This window comes from Mirounga leonina, unplaced genomic scaffold (genome assembly GCF_011800145.1).
Source record: "Mirounga leonina isolate KUSES-001 unplaced genomic scaffold, KU_Mleo_1.0 Mir_129, whole genome shotgun sequence".
In the NCBI taxonomy this organism is placed as follows: Eukaryota; Metazoa; Chordata; class Mammalia; order Carnivora; family Phocidae; genus Mirounga; species Mirounga leonina.
The window spans coordinates 14,060,592-14,069,234 of record NW_023270323.1 but is presented as its reverse complement, the minus strand read 5'-3'; the positions used below and the strand labels follow the sequence as shown (position 1 = coordinate 14,069,234).

At 36.6% G+C, this 8,643-nt stretch overlaps 1 non-coding gene across 1 annotated transcript; it reads left to right on the top strand.

Moving 5' to 3' along the window:
- The first annotated feature begins 552 nt into the window (after nucleotides 1–552).
- LOC118010925 lies at nucleotides 553–657 on the top strand. The gene has a single exon (XR_004679348.1). It is a non-coding gene; the product is annotated as a U6 spliceosomal RNA (small nuclear RNA).
- Nucleotides 658–8,643: the final 7,986 nt, after the last annotated feature.

Sequence of the window (8,643 nt, the reverse complement as noted above, 5' to 3'; positions counted from 1 at the left end):
CCAACCTTCAAATTGTGGGCAATAAATCTCTGTTGTTTATAAGCCACCCAATCTGTGGTATATTTTGTTATAGCAGCCTGAATGAATTAAGATGGTTATATGTCTGTTTTTATGCCAATACCATACTGTTTGGATTGCTGTAGTTTTGCAATATTTCTTGAAATCAGGAAGTTTGATGCCTCTAGTTTTGCTCTTCTTGCTCAAGATTGCTTTGGCTATTTGGAGTCATTTGAATTTAGGATTTAAAAAAAGTTCTGTAAAGAATGCCATTGGGTTTAATAGGGATTGCATTTAATCTGTAGATCACTTTGGGTAGTATGGACATCTTAACAACATTAATTCTTCCAATTCAAGCACATAGGATGTCTTTCCATTTATCTTCTTTAATTTCCTTCATTAATGTTTTACAGTTTTTAGTGTATAAGTTTTTCTACTTTGTATAATATATTTATATTTTTAAAATATCTTAGTGAACAAGGCAAATACTTGTGCAACTAGGAACCAGTTCAAGAAATAGAACTTTATCAGCCACCTCAGAGACAAGGCTGATGTGTGCTCACTTCGGCAACACATATACTGAAATTAGAACAACAGAGAAGATTAGCATGGCCCCTGTGCAAGGATGACACGCAAATTTGTGAAGCGTTCCATTAAAAAAAAAAAAGAGAGAAAGAAAGAAAAACAGAAACAAGCTGACATATTCACTAGGTCCAGTAGGCAAGGTGCTGAGACCCACAATCGTTGTAGGGGCCAAGAAAATATTTTAATTTCTTTTAAAATATTTTGATATATTTTAAGGGCTCATGAAAATGCCTTAATTTTTTTAAGAAAAAAAAAAGTGTTTTAATACACAATATTAATATATGAATGTATTCACCTTTATACCAATACAGTCATAAATCATAACTTAAAAAAGTTTTTATGGTGATAAGAAACCAGGAAGACAAAAGTACCTCAGGCCTACCAACATCATATTATGGTCCTGCTCACAAACATCCTAATCACAACTATCTCCTTACCCTCAAAAGTAATCAGTATCCTAATTTTTATTATAATCACTCATTGCATTTATTTATTTATTTATTTATTTAAAGAGAGCTAGAGAGGAATGCAGAGGGAGAATCCCAAGTAGGCTACAAGTCCCCAGCACAGAGCCAGACTTGGGGCTTGATCTCATGACCCTGAGATCATGACCTGAGTGGAAATCAAGTCATACGCTCAACTTACTGAGCCACCCAGGCGCCCCTCATTGCATTTCTTTATAGTTTTATCACTCCAGTGTGTGTCCTTAAATACTAGTTTTATCTTGCATATAAAGATCTGTTATGAATTTAATTTCTTTCCTCTGTAGGTTGTTCTTTCATCTCTTCTTTATCTGTTGAAAAATTGAGTCCTGCAACCTATAGTTTCCACTTTCTGGCTCTTGCTAATTGCACACTCAAGGGGCAGTTCAGTTTTCTTCTGTGCTCTATGTTTTCTGTAAATGGTCAGCTGGATCCAGGGGTTTGATCATATTCAAATTTAATCCCTTTGGTGGTGTGGTGTTCCTTCCGGAAGCAACTCATGTCAGGTTGTCTTTCCTTTTGTAATGTTAGAAGCTACTAGTGCTCAATTCTACCAATTCTTATGTTAATGTTTCTCTGGTTATTTTGGTTTTCTGAAGCTCACTATTCATGGATTCCTCAGGAAGGATTCATGGGCATACTGTTCTCTGAGTTCTTAATGTTGTTAACATTTTGTCTTTGCCATTCATACTTGAAAATCAATTTTTGGGAGATATAAAATTCTTAGTTCACATTTTCTTTCCTTGGGTGTTGTGATGGTTAATTTTGTGTGTCAACTTGGCTGGGCCATGATGCTCAGATATATTGTCAAACATTATTCTGGATGTTTCTGTGTGGTTGTTTTTGGATTAGATTAACATTCCTATCAGTGGACTTTGAGTAAAGGAGATTGCTCTCCAAAATGTAGATGGACCTCACCCAATCAGTTGAAGACCTGAATAAGACAAAAGACTGACCTTTCCCAAACAAGAGGGAATTCTGCAGTGTTTGAATTACAATGTTGGTTCTTCTCAATCTCTAGCTTGCTGGTCTACCCTGCAGAGTTTGGACTTGCCAGGCTCCATAGTTACATGAACCAATTCCTTAAAAGAAACTCTTTCTCTCTATATATACACATCTAGAGAACTCTAATACAAGTGTCTTAAATATGTTACTCAAATTTATTTTTGGAATGAAGTTTGATGTTGAAATGTCTGATGAAAATCTTATTTTCTCTCCCTTGGGTATCATTTTCTCCTTTTTCCAGATCCCCAAAGGAATTTCTTTTCTTTAAGTTTAGGGCTCAAGTTTGTATATGTTTTGATAGATTTATACCTAAGTATTTAATTTTTTTGGCGCTATTGTAAATGGTATTCATTTTTAATTTTATTTTCCATTTGAAAATTGCTAATATATAGAAATATGATTAATTTTTGTTTGTTGACCTTGTATGCTATAACCTTACTAAAATTTTTAGTTGCAGGGGTATTCTGGGGGGCATATTCTACACAGACGATCATGGTGTTTGTGAATAAAGACAGTTTTATTTCTTCTTTTTAAATCTAAATGACTTTTACTTTTCCCTTTTTTCACTAGCTAAAACTTCTAGTATAATGTTGAATAGAAGTGATGAGATTGGACATTGTTGCCTTGCTCACAATCTTAGGGGAAAGCATTCAGTCTTTCAACATTAAATATGATGTTAACTGTAGTTTTTTGTGTTTTTGTTTTGTTCTTTTTTTTGGTAGATGCCCCTTTTCAGGTTGAGGATCAGGTTTTTCCTATATCCTAATTTGCTGCAATTTTTATCATGAATGGATGATGAGATTTGTCAAATGCTTTTTCTGCATTAATTGATATGATCATACATTTTTCTTTAGAGTGTTAATATGGTGAATTACAATGATTGATTTTCAAATATTGAACCATCTGTGCATCCCTTTGATAAACTCCAAAGGATTTTGGTGTATGATTTTTTTTTTTTATATTGCAGGGTTCAATTTATTCATTTTTGATAACTTTTATAACTGTGTTCATGAGGAATCTTGTTCTGTGGTTTTCTTTTGTACTCTCTTTGTGTAGTTTTGGTATCAAGGGTTTTAATTTAGTTTTATTTTATTAGAAAATAAGCATAGTGATTGTGTCAGTTACTCATTAAAAAATCCACAGTGGATTTCCATTGCCTATTAGAGTAAGTCTATAATAACTTTGATAGTATTCTATTTTACATCGAACTTTTTAATGTATGTGCCTTACTTTGTAAACTTTCCTGTTCCTATCTCTTGCTGTACCTTTTCTCCTGCTCCAATTTCCAGGCCTATGGCGTCACCGATATCCTGCTTGCAGTTCCCCAAGCATGCCAGACTGTGACAGTATTTTGGTTTCTTCACTAACCATTCTCTTAATACTAGGAATAGCCTATTCCAAGTCAATATGTCTAATAACTTCTAATTTTGGGGGGGCTGGGTTTTCCTAAAACTCCAAATATTGTTGACTACTTCTTCCTCATGCCTCTATTCTACTCAATATCAATGCCTAGTGTAGCACTTATTTATAGCTCCCTCCCCCACTGGTTAGTGAGTAATTTGAGGGTAGGGATTTGTCTTTAATTTCCAAGTACTTAACAAAGTCTGGTGCACCAGTGGTGTCCACTATTTACTTGCTGATTGGATGAATGAATAAATGTCTTCTAACTCCCCATGTCCTCCAAGTTCACTGAGAGAATATATTATGCTTTTATATGCCTCACTGAGAAACTTTGCGAATAATATATATATTTTTTTGTTACTAACAGTTTTAGTCTTTGGTGATTCCAATATTACTATGGTCTCTATCTTGAATGTTTTCAATGTATAATTTTTCAGTATATATATATTTTAGTATATACTTATGAATGTAAGTTTAAGAGAGTAAATTTAAGTTACGATAATATTAGAACTCTGGTTTCTAGACTGAGATCCTTGAACTCTAATGGGTTCAAATGTAATAATGGGTACCAGTGAATTATTTTCTCTATTTAAAAAAATGTAATAGAGCTTTTTATTAACATCAATGAGGTTGTCCAAATTAACTGAAATATTAGATTCTTTGCTTTTGACCATAATTTTGTTATATGCTAAATCAGAAACTCAGAATAACAGCTATGATCACTGACTAAGTAAATAATATTTAATAATTACAACTTGGAACACAGAATTTTTCCAAACATAGTATGTTGGGAGGGCCATATAAGAGGTGATTATCAGTGGAAAAATTATTATTATTATTATTTTTTAAAGATTTTTATTTATTTATTTGACAGAGAGAGACACAGTGAGAGAGGGAACATAAGCAGGGGGAGTGGGAGAGGGAGAAGCAGGCTTCCCGCAGAGCAGGGAGCCCGACGTGGGGCTCGATCCCAGGACCCTGGGATCATGACCTGAGCTGAAGGCAGACGCTTAACGACTGAGCCACCCAGGCACCCCTGGAAAAATTATTTTTATGGAGAAATTTTTGTTATATTTTATATTCCTATGATCATTTTTTCTTCTTTGCTTTGAAAGTTTAGTATTGGGAAATGTCTCAGTAATTGAGGGTTATGCTGAGTTGGGTTTCCAGTGAATTGCTTGAGATTATATGCTTAAAATGCCCAGGAGGATAGACCAGGTTTACCAATTAAGTTTCTTGAAAATATGCAAACTTTTCCTGTAACTTTATGGTGAGTTGATATGTTTTCTGTGAATTGCTTTGACTTTCTGGTGAGCTCTAATGCATGCAATTTATCCTTCAGCAGCTCATATTACAAAGATGAGTCAGTGGTATTTCCTCCCAAGAAACCTCTGCTTTGTCTCTGAAAAAGACCAAAGGGATGCATATTCTGGTTGTTTCTCAGAAGCTCATTTAAATTAGTACTGCAGTTTTGTTTTAGGCTGATCTGAAAAAAATCATGTGTGCTATCTTATGTAAATCTAAATTAGCAAATAACTTTAAAAATGATAATTTCAGTACAGCTAACTGGAGTATGCAGACTATAAACAACTAGAAATTTTGAAAATATAGGCTTTAAAAAAAGTAATGACTTTTATGCAAAAGGCTTATGACTAAAGACCAAGCAATCTCTTCCACAAAAAGCCAATTTCCTTCCTTGAACATTTCATTGACTGGTGCTGTCACATAGGGTCATCATGAATGGTGCATCCTAGAAGTTGAATATTGCACAACCTGCAAAATTGTATGTGACAACCCTGCTCTACTCTCTTTGGACGTCTAGTCTCCTGAAGACTTCTTGCTCATTTTCTAGGTTACTTTTCATTGCTTTAATAATCTTTGTGAAAACTTTGAGTTACTTAAACTTTGCAGTTGTTTATAATCTTGATAAATAAAATTCTACTTTATATGAACATGTTGAGCACAAATAAAAGAAGGACTCTTTTCCTTTAGGAAATAGTCTCTCCCATCTGCCTTCAAGGTTACAGCCATTGTTGCTGTTTATTAATACAATATAATCCTACCCCCTGACTCAGGTGAATAGTCTAAGAGTTGGAATCTGGCCCAATTGGGCCAATGAGAGAATTCTCTTTGGATGGCTGACAATTCTAGTTGCCTTATTTTCTGCTATACTGACCAGAAAAGCAGAAAAAATGAGTCTAGAGAGAGGGCAAGTGATACATACAGAAAATGCAAATCAAATCACAGGTTAGAGGTGGAGAGACATAAATGAGAAAGTTCTGAGTCTTTGGTTCAAGATGCTTCTTGATGCTTGGTGCATTTCTCTTCTTTGGAGTTCTGTGGGACATCTCAGAAACCTTATAATAAACCACCATTTCTACTTATTTGAGAGGATTTCTGCAGTACTGTGCTTCGACTCAGGCATGAGGGGCCACTTCCAAAGGCCTCATGATTTAGAAGGCTTTCCTCCACCTATATCCCTCTCAATGGGGCAAAGAGTCTGCAGAGTCAATGGGATATGCCCATGAAGAGCCATTCTTTGTCTAGACCAGGCACTAGGTATATGAGATCAAGGAATTTCTGCCCCAGAAGTCCCAGACCTACTGCTAGGACCTCTACTGACTTTTTCCTGGTCCAGTGTACCTCTTTTATTTCCCAGGGGTAGCTACAGCATAGCTCTTTATGGTGGGATGTGAACTGAGTTTGGACTTGTAGTTTGGGGCATTTCACTTGGGTGTGTAACGGTTTCTTAAGGTATAGAATAGAGCCCGAGACAAAAAAAAAAAAAAAAAAGGGGGAGCATGCCACTAACCTGAGTCCAGGATCTGGGCCTACTATATTCATGTACTGAATTCCTAAAAACCTGGGAACCTGGTCTTCCAGGAGCTTATAAAGGTGTGTTTGTCAATATAGAAGGATAAGACACATTTTATTTAGCAATTAGTTAGCTTGGTCAGAAATTTTAAATACTTAGACACGTTGTATGTGGGCTTTCATTTGTACTCTTATCCCAGGCTCTGCAGTTATTAGAGGTGGGCCTCACCAAACAAGCCAATATAATGAAAATCTAGTCTTATAGTAGTTAAATACAGTACAAAAGACTTTCTAGTAAGATTCTTTTAATAGCACAGGCTAGTGAAAAGATCACTGATTTAGAACTCGTATTATCTATTGCTGCATAACAAATTACCTTAAGTTGGCAGCTTAAAATAACAAACATTATTTCACAGTTTCTGTGAGTCAGGAACCTAGGAGCAGCTTAACTTAATAGTCCTAGTTGAGAGACTTTTTTTTTTAAGATTTATTTATTTATTTATTTGCGGGGGGCGGGGGGAGAGAGAGAGAAAGAGAGAGAGAGGGAGAGGGAAAACGCAAGCAGGGGGAGGGGCAGAGGAAGAGGGAGAGAATCTGAAACAGACTCCCCACTGAGCATATAGTCCTTCACAGGGCTCGATCCCAGGTCCCTGAGATTATGACCTGAGCCAAAATTAAGAGTCAAGACACTTAACCTCCTTAGCCAGCCAGAGGCTCCTAGTTGAGAGACTTCTGAGGTTACGGTCAAGATGTTGGCTGGGCCTGCAGTTTTCTTGGGCTCCATTGGGGTTGAAAGATCCACTTCTAAGCTTACCTATGTGTCGTTGATAGGCTTTGGTTCTTTGCCACATAAGCTTCTCCATAGGTTGTCTGGGTGACCTCAAGTGATGACACTTGGTTTCTCCCAGAGTGGATGATGATGAGAGAGAGAGAGATATGCAGTTTTTCATAACCTAATCTCAGAAGTGATATACCATCATATCTGCAATGCGGACCAACTCTGTACAATGTGGGAGAGGACTACACAAGGGTATGAATGCCAGAGATGGAGATCCTTGGGGATCATCCTGGGGGCCATCTTCTCCAGAACTCCTTGCTCAATCTCTCCATCCCACTAGCCTTTTGGTTCTTGAACCTAGCCAATTCTGTCCCACCTTTGCATTTGTGGCCTCTCCATGGTAGGCTTTTCCTATTGATCTTTCTTGGCTGAGCCTCTGTCTTAGATTTCAGCTAAAATGCCATTACTCTAGAGAGGACTTCACTTGATCACTCAATATTTAATAGTTACCTAGTCATTCTCTGTTCTATCACATTGTTTTATTTATTTATTTTTTATTTTTATTTTTTTTAAAGATTTTATTTATTTATTTGACAGAGAGAGACACAGCGAGAGAGGGAACACAAGTAGGGGGAGTGGGAGAGGGAGAAGCAGGCTTCCCGCGGAGCAGGGAGCCCGATGCGGGGCTCGATCCCAGGACCCTGGGATCATGACCTGAGCCGAAGGCAGATGCTTAACCGACTGAGCCACCCAGGCGCCCCTATCACATTGTTTTAATTCTAGGTACCTGACACATAAATATATGTTGAATGAAGGAGTCTTGGTAATTATATGACCTTGGGGAAAAGATATGCTCTCTAAACCCCAGTAGCTTTGTCTGTGATTAATGATCTTCTACCCCCACCTGCTACATAGGCTTTTGTGAGAACCAAGTTAGCTAGAATTTTCTATAACAGTTGATGAAATTATTATTGTTGGTTAACTCTCCCTCCTCCTTTTTCCCATGGAACAGAGGGATTGTCCAGGAATATATTTTCCCATTTTACTTTTCAGGTTCTCTTTATCTACCTGCATTGTAGAACTGCATTGTTCATTTTTTCATTTATACATTCACTAGCCTCATTTACTGCCCTGTAAATGTCTCAGAGGACTTATTTTGAATTAAAGTTATGATTTTATGTGTGAAAAGTATTCAGTTGGGAGCAAGTTTAGTAAGGTTTATTCAAATGTAAAATGACATTGTGTTTTTGGATTATAACTAATTGTAGCATCCCACCGAACATGGGAGGTAGTGTGTGCTTTTTAGAAGCTAGTTATGCACAAAAGGACAAATACCCAAGAATCAAAGCAAACTTTTAATAATGCCCAATTGGAGTTCTGGTCATGTTTGAGCCATTCAGAGTCTAATCAGTAAAACCCCCTTGAGTCGATAATTGCCTTCTCCTCGAATCATTGCAGGTATCTATTATGCTGCACATTATCCACATAGAAATGAACATATGGTTATTGAACACATAACAAAACAGACTCTGTTGGAGAATGTTTCCTTTAGGATGCCTTAAAACATTCTTGAGCAGAATA